Raw genomic sequence first — 20,068 nt, 5'->3', positions numbered from 1 at the left:
CTTTCAGCCAGGCCCCTTCTTTCTCACTCATAGAGTTCTAACTTTTGTTCAGGTGAGAGCATCTGCATCCCCAAGAAATGAGACACAATTGGCTTAAGTCAGTCATTGACAAATCTATCTCCTGTTGATTGTGATTGGTTTGCTCAGGAACAGACCACTGGAGAGTATGGCCTATGGGATGTCAATCAAGGCCTTGGGGACATTTTATTTCTTGCCTGAAACTGGAAAAATTGGAGAAAATAATCTCCACTGTTCTGCACTGTTCCTTCTTGGTTGGAGCGCTGATTTGCAAGGACAGCCATGTTGTAACAATGAGGGTGGCAGAGTAAAGAATGGCAAGGCCTGGTGTAGACTTCAGTAAGTTTCAAGCCAAGCTTGGAGTTACCTACACTTATGGTTCCTACAAAATAAACCATATCTCTCCATGAGGTTTAAATCTTGAAAATACTTTACTCAAACTGTGGGAAACAAAAACATCAGTATCACCTGTGAACTTGCTAAAGCAGAAACTGCATGTCAGGAAAATTCTCCATGTGATTCCTATGTACTTTAAAGGTTAGAGAGCAGCTTGTTTAGGCCATGGTTAGCCAGTTTTCTGAGACTTGTACTTCAAAGCAAGCTGGCTGGTAACACACCCCGGCTCAGGTTATCTTAAGACTCTAGAAGCACACATCTTACTTACTAGAAGGCAGGTGCCCACCTTAGTGTCTCTTGAGGGGTCTGTGTTCCAAGATGGTGAAGTCAGAGAGACTGTTAAAAACCTGGAGGTACCCTGGACTTCATGCCCATGCTGCACACCAGTCGTTTTGCCTGTCTTTGCAAGTAGGTTGAATAAGGCTGCACTTGGTGTCAGGTCTGAGATCTTGGAGGGAAAAGTGCATCCACTTTCTTAGGTCCAGCTGCATAGGGGGCTCTGAGTGGAAGAAGAGCTCCTGCTTCAAAGGCCTTAGGAAGCAGCATCTAAAGTAGCAGAAACTTTGTGCATGTCACAGAACTCAGGGTTTATTAAGTCATGCACATGACACCATCCACTTGCCCTTCATGTAATGCATTGTAGATCAGATGCCCAAGCCCAAACCCTGTGTCTCCATGTGGTACAGAGATTTGTTTGTCTTGGAAATTAAGATAGTTAGGAATAAGAAAATTGTAGTCAGCCAGAGCGATTGGAATCCTGACTCTATTGCTTACAAGCCACACAAGTTTCAGCAAATTAACCTTTCTGGACCCTGGAGTCCTCTCTGAGAAATGGGAAAATTGTACCCTCCTCATAAGGTTGGCATTATGATTGGTAGCAACTCTGTGTAGCACCTGATAATGGGGCTATCATGATTAGCATTACACATGTCTTGCAAAACAGCTAATGGTAAGCCCATGCACCCCCGAGCAGAGGTGTGGGTCTAGAACCAGTATGTACCTTGGGAAGTGGAGGCAGCAGAGCCACAAGGGTGAAGGAGTCCAAGATGTGGGCACTGGAACTTAGATTCCCAGATTGGCCTCACTGTGACATCTGATGGGGTGGAGGACTCAAAGCTGCTTTGCTGTCCCAGAAATGAACTGCCCGCACAACGCCCCCATCCAGCTGTGAAATTGAATTCACTGCCTACTTCCTCAAGGCTTCCTTTCCTGGTTCACTACCTCTTTAAGCAGGTGTAAGGGGTGGCAGGTGGTGGGTGGCAGACAACCCCTTCATCTGGTGTCCTGCTGGGGACCCCCTGATTTCCTACAGTGATCTAGCTAATGATGTCACCTCTCTCTTCTCTATGGCTATCTTTCTTGGCTTTTAGTTTTATTTCATTTGTTTTAACTTATTTTCATTTTATTTGAAAGGTGTGTATGTATGCATGCTGTCCACAACAACCAGAGCTGCCCCTTCATGTGGCTTGGAGGGCTGTGCCTGGCAGATCACAAAGAGACTATTTGTGAGCACAGTTGAGGTGTCTGAGAACTCCCCAAACTAACCTGGGAAGAAGCTGCTACAGGGAAGCTGAGATCTGGTAGTCGCAGAAATCAACATGCCCTGTGTGTTCTTTTATACCACCGGCTCCCAATTCTGAGGAGATGGGGGCTTCCTTACAACAAAACTGCATGGTACTCAGGGCAGAGTCCCTTCCTGCTTCCATTGTCCCTTCTTCTTCCACTCAGGAGTATTCACACAGGGTTGGCCCAAGGGGTTTGGTGTCACCCACCTCCAAAAAATATTCCTCCATCAAGCAGACCCTGTCTTTCTTCAGGATAGGGTTGCATTAGCATGACTTGCAGCTCCTGACACACACACACACACACACACACACACACACACACACACACACACACACACACACACACACACACACACACACACACACACACACACACACACACACACACACACACACACACACACACACACTCAGAAAGCAACCGGACCCAGTCTTTTCCAGTGTGGCTCTCTCAAGAACCCCTGGCCTTGAATTCCCAGCCCCAGCCCTCACTCATGTGATTCTAATCTGACAACCATTCAGCCTCAAAGGGTTGAGAGCTTTGCATCTGGAATCTTCCAAATGAACTGCATAGGGCCTCTCATCAGCTAGGCTTTCTCTGTAGCTGACGTCACCTACCCCTCTGGCTTTGATAACATCCGTTAGCTGATGCTTCCAAGTCCAGCCACTTGTATCCTTGACATCTCGCTTGCACTGTAACCTAATAGAGCTCTTAATCACACACTTCTCCACTCCAGCATAGCCCTTCACTTGCTTCCCTGTAGCAATAATTAGCATCCCATTTATCTAGTGCTTCAAGACAGAAATGCTGGAGAAATCCTGATTTGTGTGTCTCTCCTCTCTGTGTCTAATTCACCAGCAAGTGAAGTTTTCTCTATCTTCACAATATTTTCTGCATGCTGGTACCTACTCCTCCTGTTTCTGGCTACCATCCAAGGAAGAACCCTGCCCCATCAAGCTGTGTGAAGGCCTCTTGACTTGACTGTTTCCTTCCACCCTTGCATGAGCTTTCTACACACATCCTCAGATAATGTTGCTTCTAATGACTTCTAATGGCGTCCAGCCTAAAGATCATTTTTGACCTCCTTGATCCAGCCAAGTCTGCCTCTCCTGCCTCACTGTGTCCTTGCCCCTTAAGCCCTCCACATTCTCACTGCCTAAAATGGTCTCTTTCCAGGTCACCCTATGGCTGATCCCTTTGTAGCACCTAAGGTTCAACTTGAATATTCCCCACACAGAGAAGCCTTCCTTGAATCAGAGTTAAATAGAACTCATGACATCTCAATGACGTTTTACTTCGTTTTGTTTTAAAAATGAACTTTGTGTCACTTAATGTTTTCTGCAAATTTCTGTTACACTGCAGGTTATCTACCCCTCCCACAACATAGCCACCCTCATCTTGGTCTTGAGAAGGAATCCATCTGAAGCCAAACTGGTGACTGGAGTGAACACCTTTTGGAGGTTGTTGTAATGGGAGAATGAGAATGGACACAAAATCTCCATGCCTGCAGGGATTTGCACCGAATGTGTTTGTACTCAGTGAGCACATCATCAGTCTTTGACTTTCCAATCATCCAGAAAAGAAGGCACCATTACAACTTTCATCTCCATATCAGGATGGCGAGGCATGTCAGCATTTAATAACTGACTCCAGTTCACACAGTCAGCAAATGGTGGAGAGGGGACCCAGGCTCAGTAACTTTGGTTGCACTCAGTGCCTCCTTTGGGTCTGGGAGTACCAAGCTTGCTGGATGCTGGCTTCTGCCCCAAGATTAAGAGCAGGGTGAATCCTGGCTTTTGTATCTTGGGGTTCCCTAAGGCTGTGAAGGTCTCCTGAGGCCACTCTTTTTCCCAAAAGGGAGTACAGACAGGCTGAGCTCACTCCTCAGGATAAGCTGCTGAGGTGCTGTTATTTCCTTTGTCTATAGATGTGAGTTGGCCACAGTGACCTGGGCACACCAGAATTGATGATGATCCTTGAAGTTGAGGAATGCATAAAATGCAGGGTCACGGCAGCCAGTGTGTGCTGACCTAGTGGAGAGTAAGCAACATTGTACTGCTGCCACAAGGGGCTAGAACTGCCTGCTGTGATGCGGAGAGATGGCTGGGGGGGACAGAGCTCCCATTCCTGGGCCATCTTCTGGCTGCTACTTGGGACTGGGCTGGGATCCATGACCTTCCTCAGGGTCCCTAGGGTGCATTTAGGAGATGGCGTGTTGAATAATGACCATCTCCATCAGAGGCTGTGATAGATCTGTTTGCTGTGGCTCCCTGTTGGGATGTGATGGATTCTCTTGGCGCCTGTATCCCTTCTCTTACTTATTGAGTGTGCGTGATGGATTTTTGACAAGATTGATTGTGAGCTGAATACTGCTGAGCTAAATGAATCAACGTTGTCAATGTTTCCTCCTGGTCCTAAAGCACAGCAAGGTGGGAAAGGACATTTTTTTTTTTCAGTGGTAGCACTTTTAGCTCCCCTGGCTGTCTAGCCACAGGCCTTCCTCTGCCAGCACTTCCTCCTTGTACCCCCAGCTGCTTCTCAGTGGCCCGCTGGATACATGATTGCCCCCCTCATCTCTCCGTGCCTGCTGGGTTCTGCTTCTCTGACATGCTACAGCCAGAAATATGAGTCGTAAATTGGGCTTGGCTGTGTGATGAGGATAGAGAGATTTTCATCTCATTCTTCTTTTTCACAGCCAGAATCGGCACATTGCTTCCCTTCCTCCTAACCCAGAGGAGTATCCAATCTTTAAGACACTGCTGATGTAAAGCTACTAGTTTCTCAGACTGGAATTGTCATGTTAATATTTTTCCCTCTCAGAGTTCAAGCAGATGTTTATATGGATGGTTCTAAAACAGCCCAAACTCTCCTGCCTATCTCTGCCTTCCCCATCGCTGGGTACTCCTGGGGGCTCGGGCTTCCTGGGCTGAGTGTAGAAGGGGGCTGGGGTAGCAGGCGATAACAGGGTCCAACATTTCTTCTGGCACCACCTGTGTGAGGAGAATGGTTCCACCCAAGCATGGGCATTGTTCTTCTCATGTATTATTCATATTATTTATATACAACAGACAATAAACAATATCGTGATGATAATTACGAGACCTCACCCTTTGGTACCAAAGAGTATCGGAGGGACTCTTCATTTACTGCCTCTGATCCTTAGAACAAGACTGCAAAGGGCTCTCAGAGATGTTTCCTGGGCAGGGCAGCTTGTGCTTGCCAATCATGCACAATTTACTTAGGACAGGACTGTTGTTCAAGGGATTCACGAAGGCCCAGCTGCTGGGGCTGAGACCACACCTGCTCTTTCTTTCATGTCTCAGTGCTCTGTCACCCAGTGGAGACACATTCCATGCAGGTCAGACAGCCCAGGCAGTACACAGCCAGATCTCCCCACCTGGTGAGCCAATGTCACTGGGCATGCTAAGAGAGCCCAAGGCACCTGTCAGGCCAACTCCTGGTCCCAGCCCTTGACTTTAAGAATTTCTCACTGAACTCTTCTCCAGGACCTGACCTTCAGGCAAGGTTTACTGGCCAACTCCTGTGGATACATCATTACTTTGGGGTTTGGTTCCCAGCTCCCACATTGCATCTTGGCCCTTTGTTTCTTAGCCCATTCTCAGCTTGTGTTTTAAAGCCATTGCTTTCTGACAGTCTATTTACCGACACCTTTAGCCATCAAGGAAACTCTCCAGTATCCTCAGCCAGGCCTCCAGCCTCCCCCATCAGGAAGAGCCAGACCTCTGGCCCAGGATCTGTGTCTGAGAAGCCACCGAGGAGCCATGTGTGCCTCCCCACATGGGCAACTCTTGTATATTTCCATTGGACTTAATTTACAGACCCAGGACAATTAGTTAGCTCAGGGAAGGCAGAGTTTCTTGTAGGCTCATCTCGGGGATGATCCTACCACATCGAAGTACACTTCTCCCAAGCCAAGAGGAACTGGGCCCTCCTGCCTGTTTGTTAGGGCCAGACCCTTCTGAGCTGCCAGCGGGTCCCAGTCATGCAGGATCCAGGAGAGGGGCGCCAGGGACTATTTAACTGGATTTCTCTGGACCCAGATGTCACCACCTTTTATACCCCAGCTCCCAATTCAGGGCATAGCTAGGAGGACAGGGCTTCTCTGAAGAGGGCTTTTGGGGACTGTGAGGGAAAGGAGAGGTAGGGGCGGAGAGTCTGCAGCTGAGGCCTATAAATCTACAGGCCTTTAAAGAAGACAAAGCCAGGGCCAGAAGAGACAGGGGGTGGGGGTGTCTTCTCTCCCACTGGGAGGGGCTGGGGGCAAGGAGGGGCAGAGCTGTGCACACAGCAGGGCCTCTGGTACCTGTTAGACTCTGGAGGAGCTTTCTTCAGTCTCCTATCCTTACCTTCCCCAATAGTCAACTCCTGTCAACCCAGAAGGGAGTGGCTACCCAGAATGGGAATCTGAGAAACAGGCTCTTTCTGGCCTTCCCAGGCTGGGCAAAGGCAAGTCAACAGCCAGCATCTCCTGGCAGTGGACAAATGCTCAGAAAGTGCATGCTAAGATTCCAACCCTGCAGAGGGGCAGCTGGGCCAGGCCAGAGCACTCTCTCCTCCCCCACTAAAACCTTGGTCTTGAGCCTTTTGAGCTGGGGATCTCAGGCTGCTGGGCCCCTGGACCCCTGGGCTCCTTAGCCCCAGCTCCATCCATCCCAGCCATGCTCCCAGTGATTTGATTTGCGCTGTTGGGAGTACAAATGTGCCCTGGATCACAGTGGATGACTCTGGACTCTTTCCATCAGGGTCATTTTACAGACTGGTTATTCATCTGGGTCCAGGGGAGAGAGATGGGGGAGGAGGGCTGCTTGGCTGACCATTAACTCCTTCACTGCTGGGCCGTCCTGTTGCCTGGCCCACGTAGGCACTTGTAGAGCTGCTCAGGGACAACTGCTCCCCAGAGTGGGACTCAGCCCTTTGCCTGCACTTCCAGAATAGTCGAGTGTTGTCAAGTGTCTGGAGAGGACACCTTCGGAGTGGGTGGGTCCCTGCTCTGTCATGTCAGTCAACGAATGTCACCAAAGCCTCCAAGGACTGGTCTCAGCTTCTTCACTGTCAAGACGTTGTCTGACATGGAAGAGGCAGGTTATAAGAAAGACAAATTGTTTGTAGAAGAAGCTCTCCCTCTGCCAAGAGAAGAAGCAGACAGAGATAAATGGATAGAGCTGCTCTCTCAAACCCAGGGCTGCCTCCTCTCCTTCCAGGAGAGCCCTGGTCCCTCTTTTTATTTTTTTTTCCTCTTCCCAGAGGTAGGTGGGAAATAGCCTTCAGGGATAACTTCCAGGCAATAGGGATGTGAGAGAAAGGCAGAAGAAAGCACCCCCTGGGGGCACAGAGTCCTTCCCCGAACTTTGCCCAAGGCTACTGGCCAAGAAAAAGGAGAGGGAGGAAGGCTCCCAGATCTCTAACCTTAACCTTAGGTGACACTCCAGCAATCCTCCCTAGCTGGTCCCACAGCAGGCAAGTGGCAAGGCACCTGTTGTCACAGATGACAGCTCACAGTAAAATAACTTGTTCTGAAGGGAGCTGGTGATCAATGGCTTAAATTAAACTTCTTCAGCACGTGTGTGTGTGTGTGTGTGTGTGTGTGTGTGTGTGCGTGTGTGTGTGTGTGTGTGTGTTTCTCCCTGGCATTTTATAGGTTTCTCAGCTTATCTCTTCCCTGGATGGCTGTATAAGCCAGATGATGGATACCTTCCTGCCCTGGAAAAAGTGAATTCACAGAGGATTTTTAAGGGCTGATGGGTTGGGGTTACAGCTCTACCTCCTAGGCATAGGCTTTCCTTAAGTGCCCTCTTTCTTTGTTTACTGCTCCCAGTCCAGTCCCCGGGGTTAATAACTATTTCCCATCCCAGCTCTGAGGGTTGCTGCTTGTAAATCAGGTTATCTTTTCAGTCTGCATTCCCAGTAACTGAATTATCTTTGCATGAGTACAAGGAGGTCTGGCCAGGCGGGGAGGGGTTGTCTGGGCTGAGAAGTCTTCCTGGCCACTCCCATAAACGCAATCATAGGGAAAGGGTGGAGGGTGGGATTGCTAAATGATTCCCTTTGAATCCCTCCTCTTCTCCGCTCCTTCGGCAGCCCAGTCCTGAAGGACAAGTGCTGAATGGTCATCTCGGATGCCACCTACAGCCTGGCTGGGCACAGAGCCAGTGGGTCAAAGAAGCCAGCTCTGTTCTTGGCAGGCAACAAGGGGATCGGCATGGAAATGCCACCCAGGCTGGGAGCGAGATCTATGGAGCCTCAACCTAGAGAGGGAAAGGGGAAAGCCAGCAAAGGGAGCCGCAGGACTCCAGACAGCAGCCCCAGTGCTGAGGATCTGCAGGGACCAGGGTTTCAACATGCTGGGTGGGTGAAGGGAGTGGTCAGGGCTGGACCCCACAAACCCACTCCTGGACAGTCAGTGACTCTTGCGAGTCACTTAAGTAGGGGAGGTATGTGGGATGGACAGTGTTTAAAAATCCGTTTCCTAACCCCCTCAATAGAATCAACGAGTTACGGCTGAGATGTGAACATGAGTGCTATTTCAATAAACCTTCCCAGTAGGGAGAGAACAGAACTGTGGGTTCAGGGACTCCCAGTAGCAATTGAGAGGCTCATGCTGCCTTTTTACACAGCAATGTGGGGTCCTCACTTTCTCCAGCCCTAAAAGCTAGATTTCTTCAAATACTGGCCTTGAAGCCACAATCTCCTCCTGTACTCCTTTCCCCTACACCTCTCCTCTCTCTGTCCCTGCTTGTGTTTAACTCACCAGGAGTGTTTGCTAAGTCATGGGCCATTGATTCCCAGTACAGCTGTGCTGAGATTGTCTAGACTAGATTTGGGAGGGGAGGGAATAGATATCTATTTTTTAAAGCTTTATTTATTTGAAAAGCAGAGTTACAGAGAGAGGCAGGAAGAGACAAAAAAAAGTATTCCATCGGTTGGTATGGCTGCAATGCATATGGCTGTAATGGCCTGAGCTAGGATAGTCTCAAGCCAGGAGCCAGAGACGACTTCTGAGTTTCTCACATGGGTATAGGGACCCAAACGCTTGGGCCATTCTCTGCTGTTTTTCCATAGTAGCAGGAATATTGCATATTAACAGGAAGGGGGATTGAAAATTAAGCAACCAGGACTCGAACTTATACATACATGGGATACCAGCACTATAGATGGTAGCTTTGTTTACTATGTCACTCTGCCAGTCCCTGGAATATATATTTATAATAAACATCTTTACAATAATAATGGGTTTGGTATTTATTTTGTGCCAGGTTCTTTAACTGATATCACCACCTTGAATCTGTACAACAAATTGTGAGACAGATTGTGTTATTATTGTAGTTAGTGGATAATGACCCAGAGAGATAAAGTAACCTCTCAAGTTTATTAAGCTGCTTAGTAATTCAGACCCAGTCTTAACTTGCTCAACTTGGGTTTCTAATGTAGGAAAGGAAAAACAAAACAAAATGTAAAAAACTTCTTCTTTGCTCTGTCATATTCAGTGACCAAGCAATTTGAATTAAACTGGCAAAAGAAAACTAATGAGAGAGAAAAGAACAGAATTTTTTTTTGTACAATTCATATACATGTACAAGAATTAGGTGATGAGTAGCTCCAAGGTGTGATTAGAATTTGAAGCTTATGTACCTGCTTGACAAAGAACCATGAAATACAGAAAAGTGCTATGCAATATAAAGTGTGAGTTAAAAAACAAACAAACGCCCTTTCTGAGGTTTAGTTTAAGCCATTGGTCACCAATACCCAACAGAACAAATTATTTCAGTGTGAGCTGTCATCTGTGGAAACAGGTGGCTTGCCTGCTGTGGAACCCCTAGAGACAATAGCTGACCAAGAGTCAAGAGACCTGTGAGCCTTCCTCCCTTTCCTTTCCATTCTGAGTTGTGGGTGCTGGGTTCCTAAAGAAAGTGAATTTGAGGGGTGGCCATAAGGACAATAGGGTTGTTTGAGTGAAGCTGTTTAGGCAGACCATCTTAGTGGTAGCTTTCTGTCTCCAGTCAAAAGGTTCGTTCTCCTGATACAGGACACAGAAGAAGAAGCAGCACTTTCATGAAGGGAAATCTATATACTGTTTTCAGGCTCATAGGGGAAGCATGAGAGGGTTTTTTCCCCTACATTTTCTTTATTTTAATAACCTTCATTTCAGAGCCCAGCATGATGCCTCAGTAGCTAAATCCTCATTTTGCAAACGTTGGATCCCATATGGGTGCCAGTTCATGTCCTGGCTGCTCCACTATCCATCCAGCTCCACGCTGGTGAGCTGGAAAAGCAGTGAAGGATGGCCCAAAGCCTAGGAACCCTGCACCTGTGAGGGAGACTTGGAAGAAGCTCCTGGCTTCAGATTGACTCAGTTCTGGCCATTACAATCACTTGGAGAGTGAACTAGCAGACGGATGATCTTTCTCTATGTCTCTCCTTCTCTCCATAAATCTGATCTGGTTTTCCAATAATAAATAATAATTATAATCTTCATTGGAATCTTCTTGGCTGGCATTTTCTGCTCTCCTTCACCTACCAGCCTGTTGCACAGCCTAGCAGCTACCAGTAGAAGCTAAACCGGAAATTTCATCTAAGAGTCATGATCACCAGCTTCTAGCCAGCTGTGCAGTAAATGGAACAACTTGAGCACACTGAAGGTACAGGCCAGGCTGTCTTGGGTTCTGAAGGCCAAAGTGTACTGCGAATATGCTAGGCAACATTAGACCAGTCAGTTCTCTTCCCAGGGCCTAAGCTGGATGACTTGTGGATTTATACTCAGCTGTGATATTTGAAAATTGCATGCATTTCTTATCTCTGAGCAAGCTGGGGGCAGTTTCCTGATTGAGTTTGTGGGAGGGTGGGAGAGAGAGAGAGAGAGAGAGAGAGAGAGAGATTATACACAAGGGAGCAATACATAGGAGGAATACATGGGAGGAATAGTCCCATCCCAGGACTGCCTTGGACTCTGATTTAGCTATGTAAGTCTCTATGTAGCAGGCCCATATAGAGGGGGCTGAACTGGGTCCTATCAGAGTAGTGCCTGTTTTGACCCCTGAGCTGGCTATCTCAGCTATTTGTTCAGTTTTGTCCTGGAAGAACGTCCTTGTGACCATCTAGGAAGTGGATGAAAGGCAGAGTGATTGGGTAAGCTGTCAGGGTGAAATGGAAAGAACTCCAGAGAAGCAGTGGCCTGGAAGTAGACCCTAGCTTGTGGCTGTGGGATCCGCCTGCCTGCTTAGCCTCCACAGCAGACTGGGCTGGGCATTCTTTTTCGTAAAATCCAATCCTTTGGGCCAGTTCAGGTCTATTGAAAACATCATGGGAATGATCCATTGGGGAAAAGCCAACCTCTACACCCCTACGCTGACCATACCATGTCCTTGTACAGAGCAAACTAGATCCCAGCACGTGATGTGACAACTGATGTTGAATCCGTCTTTGACAATACAGTTTGTTCTGCAATCTTTCAACCAAAACAATGGCTGGGAGGGAGCTCAAGCACAAGACCTTGCTAAAAAACCACCTACCAGTCTTGAGTGGTGCTCTGGTGAACAGAGCTGATGAGAGAATAGGTGTGTGTGAGAGAGACAAGAGAAAGAACGAGAGAGTAATAGGTAAGTGGGAAGCTCCTGGGGCTGGATGTGAGGCCACTGGCTCACTTCTACAGCAAGAAATCACTTAGTCTTATCTGCTACTATAAAGCAAGGACTCCCCCAACCTCCTAGATCTTTTCTTTTTTTAAGATTTTTTTTTTTTTTGCAAAGTCAGATATACAGAGAAAAGGAGAGACAGAGAGGAAAATCTTCCACCCATTAGTTCATTCCCCAAGTGGCTGCAATGGCTAAAGCTGTGCCAATCCAAAGCCAGGAGCCAGGATACTTTTCTGGGTCTCCCACATAGGATCAGGGTCCCAAGTCTTTGAGTCGTCCTCGACCCAGGCCACAAGCATGGAGCTGAATGTGAAGTGGACCACCAGGATTGGAACTGGAGCCCATATGACATCCCGGCATGTGCAAGGTGAGAACTTTAGCCACTAGGCCACTGCGCCAGGCCCACCTCCTAGACTTTTATGAGAATATCAGTGTACCCAGACTCTTTCTTTCCTGCCTGGTCTCAAGACAGGTTCAGCTTGGATATGGTTGGACAGGAGCTCCAGGCCCTCTTAGTGGCTGGACATTGGCCAAGAAACCAATTCTCAGAACAGAGAGATTGGTTTTAAGCCATCATCTCTTGGGACCTGATGAGAAATCACTGGCTGTAGTCATCTATGGACTCAGAATTTGCTTGTGGAGTAAGGCTGCAGGCGTGGAGGGAGAGGTTGAGATCTGGGGAGGGCCTCAGAAGGTCAGTGGTGAGTGCAGAGGGGAGACAGTTTAGGGATGGAAGCCCAAGTTCCCACTAATGGAGTGATGATTAGCCTCCTGGTTTTCTAGCCAGACTCAGTCCCCTGTGGCAGCATCCATGTCTGTGTCATTTTATGAGGGAACAGAGTGGCAGAATATCCTCAAGTGGCAAATCTATTGTTGCAGAGCAAGACATAGGTATTCTGAGAGTGCCAGATGATGGAGAACGCTCAGGATGGATAGTTCCTTCACAATTTAGCAAGTCCTCCTCCACAAAAACCTTCCTTGATGCATCAAATCTAGCCTGAATGGGTTCTTCACTTTTATATAGCTAGGTGGTAAATACCTCCTTCATTAACAAATAACATCATGACTGTGTACACGTGCAGAGCAATCTTGGTACAGCATGAAAGATTCCAAGGACAGAGACCATTTTATTTTAAATTATTATTGTTTTTGTGCCCCTAGCCTTTGGCGCATGATATGGATCAGTTCTGGAGATCTTTTAAAGGTTGTTGAACAGATGATGTGTCCTCAGGTGTTCAGGAACCCTTGGCCTAAACAGACCACTTCCAAAGGCCCTTTCACTGGAGTTTACCCGCTTCTCCCAGGCCCAGTGCAGGCAGAGTAACTACACTGATCTCGGAGATTCCCTCTCATTCCCCTCAGCCAAGGAAGAGGTGGCTGAGCACATGCAAATGTGAAGAAGGATCTTAGCACTGACAGCTGCTTGGTTCAATGACAGAAATGGCAGCCTGGGGGCAAGGGCTCTCCACCCAATCCTCCACCCAGGATTGGAATGAGAACCACAAGCTTCCTCCTTTCCTCTCCCTGGCTCTAACCCTCTGGCTCTCAGCTTTCTCCAGCCAAACCCACCCAGGCAGAGATGAGGCTGTTGTTTGGCATCTGAGGTTTTCCTGTCATGAGTCAGGTAGAGAAACAGCTTGCTTCCCAAGGAGAAAGTGGAACTCTGTAGGCACATAAGGGTAAATATTGAGGGTGATATGCTGCTAATTAGCTGCACAAAGGCCATTAGCATTAATGAGCTCTGTCTCCACAGCCGAGTCCCTCTGTGCTGAGCAGCAGCAGTGTTTCTTAGTCCAGGCTCATCGACAATGGCCCAGTGCTCTATCTGCTATGAGCCTGCAATGCTTTTATTTAGGTGTTGGGTAGGGAAAGAGGAGAAGGAAGACAGAATTACAGCAAAGTGCCTTCTCTCCTCTCAGATTTTGGGATGAATAGGCTGAAAACAAGAGGCTAATAGGGGGAGACAGATGATCTAAACCTGTATTTTCTGAGCCAAACACAAAACCATACATGCCATTGTGTAAGCCTCATGAGAGCCACATGAAGTGGATTCTATTATCCCCACTTTGTGAACAAAGAAGAATCAGCCTTAAAGGATTTAAATAGGGCCTAGTATGATAGCATAGCAGCTAAAGTCCTTGCCTTGAATGAGCCAGGATCCCATATGGATGCTTGTTCTAAACCCTGCAACCCCACTTCCCATCCAGCTCCCTGCTTGGAGCCTGTGAAAGCAGTCAAGGATGGCTCCAAGCCTTGGGACCCTGCCCCTATGTGGGAGACCCAGAAGAGGCTCCTGAATTTGGATGGTTCAACTCCAGCCATTGCGGCCATTTGGGGAGTGAACAATCAAATGGAAGATTTTCCTCTCTGTCTCTCCTCCTCTCTGTACATCTGTCTTTCCAATAAAAATAAACAAATAATTTTAAAAGGATTTAAATAACTTGTGCAAGTTCTCACAGTTAATACAGGGAAGAACCAGTGTAGGATGTCTCAGTTGTGCCTGGACCCAGAGTCTATAGTCTTGACTATAACACTGATCTCCACTGGAAGAGAAAATGATGAATAGTCTTGCCTCTTCAAAAGCAGGGGAGGAAAAATATGTTAACCCAAAATTTTGACCATCATAGGCTAATATAGTTATAAACTTAAATGTATTTAATATGTTCTGTGGGCATGGCTTGGGGATGTTAATATGTTGTTCTTGCTCCCATGGAAATTATCATTAAATAGCAGAAAGACAGAAGCACATGACCACCAAATGCTCATATAAATGGATAGTGAAGATGGGTATTGTGCTTTTGAATAACATAAATTAGGGAGTCCTAAATGCCTTAAAGGAGTGGATGGACAGAATAACCTTTTTAGCCTTTCAATATTCTTTTAAAACATTTTAGTCTTTGAGGAACTGAACTGTACATAGTGAAGTCTTTGTGGAGAGATCAGCCCTCAAGGAATAATAACTTCCCCAATTGCTGGGAAAGAGTATTGCTAACTACAGATGTCATTCAGAGCCATGATGTGAATATGGTCAAAGCAAAGTGTGTGAAGGGAGACTATAGGTATGCTTGTGTAGATGGAGCGTAACATTTGAGACAGACAACAACATGGAAGGAAGCTGGAGGAGTAGGCAAAAGTGGGTCTGATGGGCAAGGCAAGGGAGTTTGGACTTTATCCTCCACAAATGGGGGACCTAGGGAATGATTTTTAAGCACATGTATGGGGTACAACGTAAGAGTAACAAGGGCAAAGGCAGTAGCCGATGGAGCAATGATCAGCAAAGAGTGTCTTAGACAAATGCCCACTAAGTGGCAGAGATGGAAATGGTGACATATTTGGTCCTTTTTAGGAGATAGTATTGACAAGCTTCAATGGTTGACTAAATATAAGGAGACTGATGGACTCAGAGGAGTGAGAAACAGAATTCAAGATTGTGCTTTGAATGATGCTATGTGAGGAATGGTATGTGCTATGTATGGCTTGTGTATTATTTGGATATCTCCAAAGGCCCATGTGTTGAAGATTTAGTCCTCTAAGTCTTATGTTAATGGTACTAAGAGAGTGGAAACTTCATCCAATTACAGAGTTTGTAAGTGACTAGGTTAGATTGGATTAGGTGGCAAAGGTGAAGATCCTATGAAGATTGAATCATGATAGCTTTAGAAGGAAAGATCCAGGCAGATGCAGGTGCTCCCTCATGCCATGTGATGTCCTGAGCTAATCCAGGGTTGTGCCACCAAGGACACCATCACCAGTACCACCCTGAATGGGATCAGCCTTATCTTAAAATGTGAATCTTCAAAATTGTGACCCCAGATAATATCTCTCTTCTTCGTAAGTAGCTTGTTTCAGCTATTTAGTTGAGTAAAGAACTGATGAAGATATGCTTTCCCCTGGAACACTGAAGGTCTGGGGATAGGGTATGGTTTGGTTTGTGGCATGCAGAGAGCAACAAAACGTAGGGATACTGAGGTGGAAGAGATCTAGTAGGCAATTGGATATGAAACATAGAGCCTAGGAAAGTCACCTTGCTTTCTCTGGACTTGGATACAATTGAGATTTTTATGACTTTTGGGGTCATCTGGGGTGGATATTGGTAGGAGGAGAACTGGTGTATCTGTGTCCATTTCCTCACACTTTTGCCTAGCTCTGTCTCTATGATGGAATCAAGTCTCTGAGTTCTACATCTCATCACATCACTCTGACCCTGTGTGAGCCAGTGACTTAGGCTGTTTTTCTGATGCTGAAACAAAATATCCCAGGCTGAGTAATTTATTTCCTAGCCAAGCCAGAGGTTGAGACTCCAACACCAAGGGACCGTCAGGTGAGGACTTGGTTTCTGCCTTTAAGAAGACTCTGTGTTGCTGCTTCCTCAGGAGGAAAGAAACCCCATCAGCTCATGTTGGTGGAAGGATCCTGGCAGGAAAGGGACAAACTGCTTTAGTGAAACTCCTTTTAAAGGGCATCTTAACCTGCTCTTAAAGGCTCTGACCTCAATCTCCATCTAAACCTAAGACCAGGAGCTAGGAGCCAGGAGTTTCTTCCAGATCTTGCATGTGGGTGCAGAGACCCAAGGTTTTGGGCATCCTCTACTGCTTGCCTGGGCCATAAGCAGGGAACTGAATTATAAATTGAACAGCCAGGACTACAACCAGTGCCCATTTGAGATGCCAGTGCCACAGGCAGAGGATTAGCATGTTAAATCACCATGCCAGCCTCTGTTTTTCAACTAAAAAAAAAAAACTCTCCTTTAAAACTTCAAATTTTTCCTGTTTTTCTTCTTCATAAAGGTAGCTTCCTTGGGGTTACACTGGAAACAGCTGTCAGTAGGTGCATAATTCCAAATTCTTTCTCTGTGCTTTCTGTTTTAGAAATGGTAAAGAACTGCTGGATCTGGCAGTGACACCTGTACTACGGCATCAGTTCTCTGTGTCTAGCACTGTGGCTCTTTCCTATTCAGTTCTCTGGTCACTAGGTCAATGTCCTGGTGTCAAGGCTGAGTCCTAGACCAGTTGCAATTGCATAGGGAAATGCAGTTAAGTTTCAGAGGGGTAGGTAGGCAGGCACAGCCTGCTCTTTGCTGTGCAAATTGAGCTTCATATTTTGGATGATTTTTTCCTTCCTCCTCACACTAGTCCTTTCCTTCTCAATTCACAGAATACCATCCATCTGGTCCAGGATGATTAGGATCCCCCATTACAGCTCTCTGATGAAATGACATTTCATGAAAACAGACCTGTCCTTTGTTTCATTTTCTTATTCCAGTTCTTACTTTCCAGACAGCTCCCTAATATGACAAATGCCTCAGGATTATATCCAATCCCAGTAGCAGCAGTCCAGATGGAAAAGGAACAGTGGGAATGCTGCTGAGAAGTTCCAGGCTAGTAGGTTAAAAAAAAGTGCTATGAATTAAGTCTCAACTCAAGGTTGAATTAAGGGCAAAAACAGAGAAATGAATAGCAAGGTTAATAGTTTGGAGAATCAAGAGCAGAGTGGGCCAGAGTTAAGTTGAAGAAGTGTGGTGATGAACTGAAACCACCCCTGCTTCCTTCTTTAAGAAGGGAGATTTGAGGATGGAGAAGACTATTAGTAGCTGGGCTGCTGTCCCAGTGGCTCAGGCACAGCAGCTCACAGCTAATGTGATGGTTCTGTTAAGGCAAGCCAGGCTCAGGAAGGGGTCAAAAGCTGCTTAACACAGTAATTCGAGGGTAATATTTCTGCCAGGAGCAAGGTCAAAGACGTATTAAAGGGAAGCTCTGCTTTCCTTAGGTGAGGTCAGCTAAGGGAGAAAATGGTCCTCATGTTAGTGGTTTTTTGTTTTTTGGTTTTGTTTTGCTTCCAAGATAACTACTAAGGGAGCTAGTTCAGATCCGTAGACTGATTCTCATTCCTCCTAAAACAAGAGAAAAATCTTAGCATTCTTCTAAATGTAAGGCTCTGTGTTTGCAAAGCACAGGCAGCACAGGAGAAAATTATTTCTCTTTCTAGTGGAGTAGGTAGATTTTCAGAAGGGAAATCAGGCTTGGAAGTGAGGGATGCAAGTCATCCAAATGAGACAGGCTTCTTTGAAAGACCTAGGTCTCCTTTCTTTGGTTGATAAAAAGAAATAAGCAAGACAGGAAGAGTTATTGGCTGAGGTCCAATCATTCCATCTTGGTACAGGTACACCTCCCTGAACTTTCGGCAAAATGTGTCAACTATAACTGAACGTGTGTTGTTATTGTTGATGGAGGAATGATGCCGCAACAGCATGAGGAAGACAAGGCTTCTGGAACACATGACTCCAGGGGCATCAAAAATGGATGATCCCTTCTGGAGCTCAACATTACGGTAGCACTGAGGGGGAAATGAATGCTTGTTCCATCTGCCCAGTTATGTTTCGCACCCTATTGGTAGGGAATGCTTATTTTTTCTTGGAATCTCTCATTCTGCTTCTCTGTCATTGCATTCCATCAAGTCTTTATGGGATTGTCTATCAGAGCTTCAAGTCAGCCAATCTCCGAACTATGTGTAGAAATTAACAGTAAAAAAGTCTGAAGTATGTTACATGGAAAAAACTTGAGAATATTGTTAATTGCCTCTGGAACCCCTGCTACCCTTTTGTGTCATGTAAGAAAAGATACATAGCCATGGAAATGGAAGCATCTTTAAACAAAGAAAAAGTCCTTTCTCCAGGCACCAAGAGGCAAGCCTTGCTGAGTAGATAGCATGTTCAATTCACCTTAATTCAGCTCTTCAACCCAGAACCCAATCAATTTCAAGCCCTCGGTCATGAAGTGGCCCTGTTTCTGTCCTTCGAGAAGCCTGGTTGTTCCCATTTTCTTTCTATTATCTGACTATCCTAACTCTCCACTCATATCAGCCAGAGTGTTTCTATTGTTTACCATGGAATACATCAGGAAAACATGGCAGAGGTAGAGTGGATGGAGTGCTCCTTCTTGGTGTGAACTGCTGGACAGAGGTAGCATAGAGTGCTCTTTTTCTTTTGTTTTCTTTTAAGATTTACTTATTTTTATTGGAAGGTCAGATACACAGAGAGAAGAAGAGACAGAGAGGAAGATCTTCTGTCTGTTGGTTCACTGCCCAAGTGGCCACAACAGCAGGAGCTGCACCAATCCGAAACAAGAAGCCAGGAGCCTCTTCTGGGTCTCCCACGCAGGTGCAAAATCCCCAATTGACTTTCCAGGCCACAAGCAGGGAGATGGATGGGGAGCAGGGCTGCTGGGACACGAACCAGTGCCCATATGGGATCCTGATGCACGCAAGGTGAAGACTTTAGTCATTAGACTATTGTGTTGGGCTTTTTTTTTTCTTTTTAAAAGATTTCTTTTTTTATTGGAAAACCAGATTTATAGAGAGAAGAAGAAACAGAGATGAAGATCTTCTGTCTCCTACTTCATTCCCCAACAGTCAGAATCAAGCCGATCTGAAGCCAGGACCTTCCAGATCTACCAAGTGATGCAGGGTTTTAAGGCTCGGGGCCATCTTCTACCTCTTTCCCAGCCCATAAGCTAGCTGAGAGCTGGAAAGGAAGTGTACAGTTGGGACACAAACTGGCAGCCATACGATTGCAAGGTGTTGCAACACAAGGATTTATCCACTAGACCACTGCACAGGCCCAACAGAGAGAGCTCTTAGTAGTCTTCGGTATATGCCTGGGACATCAGTGATCAAAGCTGTAACAGGTGCAAAAGATTATGAAAGTCAATATTTCAAATTTTAAGGAAAATATAAATAAACCATGTAGAGATATGCACATGGGCACACATACACACACACACACACACACACACACACACACACACACACACACACACATACCACTCTTCAAGGTAGAAGAGGAGGAACACTCGTACCGAGGTTGCACTTGATATACCTGTTGAGGGAGCAGATGAAGGAGTAGATAAAAAAAAGTCAGTGTGCCAGATGGATTATGTCAGCTTAGATGACCTCAAATCTCCTAAGATTCCTTCTGGCTATAGAATCTAAAATTATTTTTCTGCATTGCAAGTTGATGAGTGCAAGTGGAGTCATGGGCTTTCACTTCTCTCTATTAGGGCATGTTGGAAGTTCAATCTGTATTAAGCTAACAAACTTATTATTTTTTTTTCTTTTGCACACATGTCTATGCTTCTAGCACTCTTCATTTTTCTTGCTCCATGTCTCCATTCCCTCTTGATTTGCGATGTAAGAGGATAGATATGTGGAGGAAATGCATGATGTGGCTTTAGAGGAGACACACCTTAGATCTGGGTGTGTGTTGTCAGTGTATTAGCTGTGTGATTTATCCTGAGTGATTTGCCATCCTGTATAAAAGGACATGATATCTGGAGTAGACAGTTATTGTTTTTGCTTCCTGGTATCCATTTTCCTTTCTTCTGTTGCAGGAACCCAGGTTTTTGTTCTTTGTTTTTCCTTAAGAATCTCCTTCTCTGATGCAT

The sequence above is a fragment of the Ochotona curzoniae genome, unplaced genomic scaffold, assembly GCF_017591425.1.
Source record: "Ochotona curzoniae isolate NIBS_2020 unplaced genomic scaffold, NIBS_Ocur_1.0 contig_2723, whole genome shotgun sequence".
In the NCBI taxonomy this organism is placed as follows: Eukaryota; Metazoa; Chordata; class Mammalia; order Lagomorpha; family Ochotonidae; genus Ochotona; species Ochotona curzoniae.
This window is presented reverse-complemented; position numbering follows the sequence as displayed.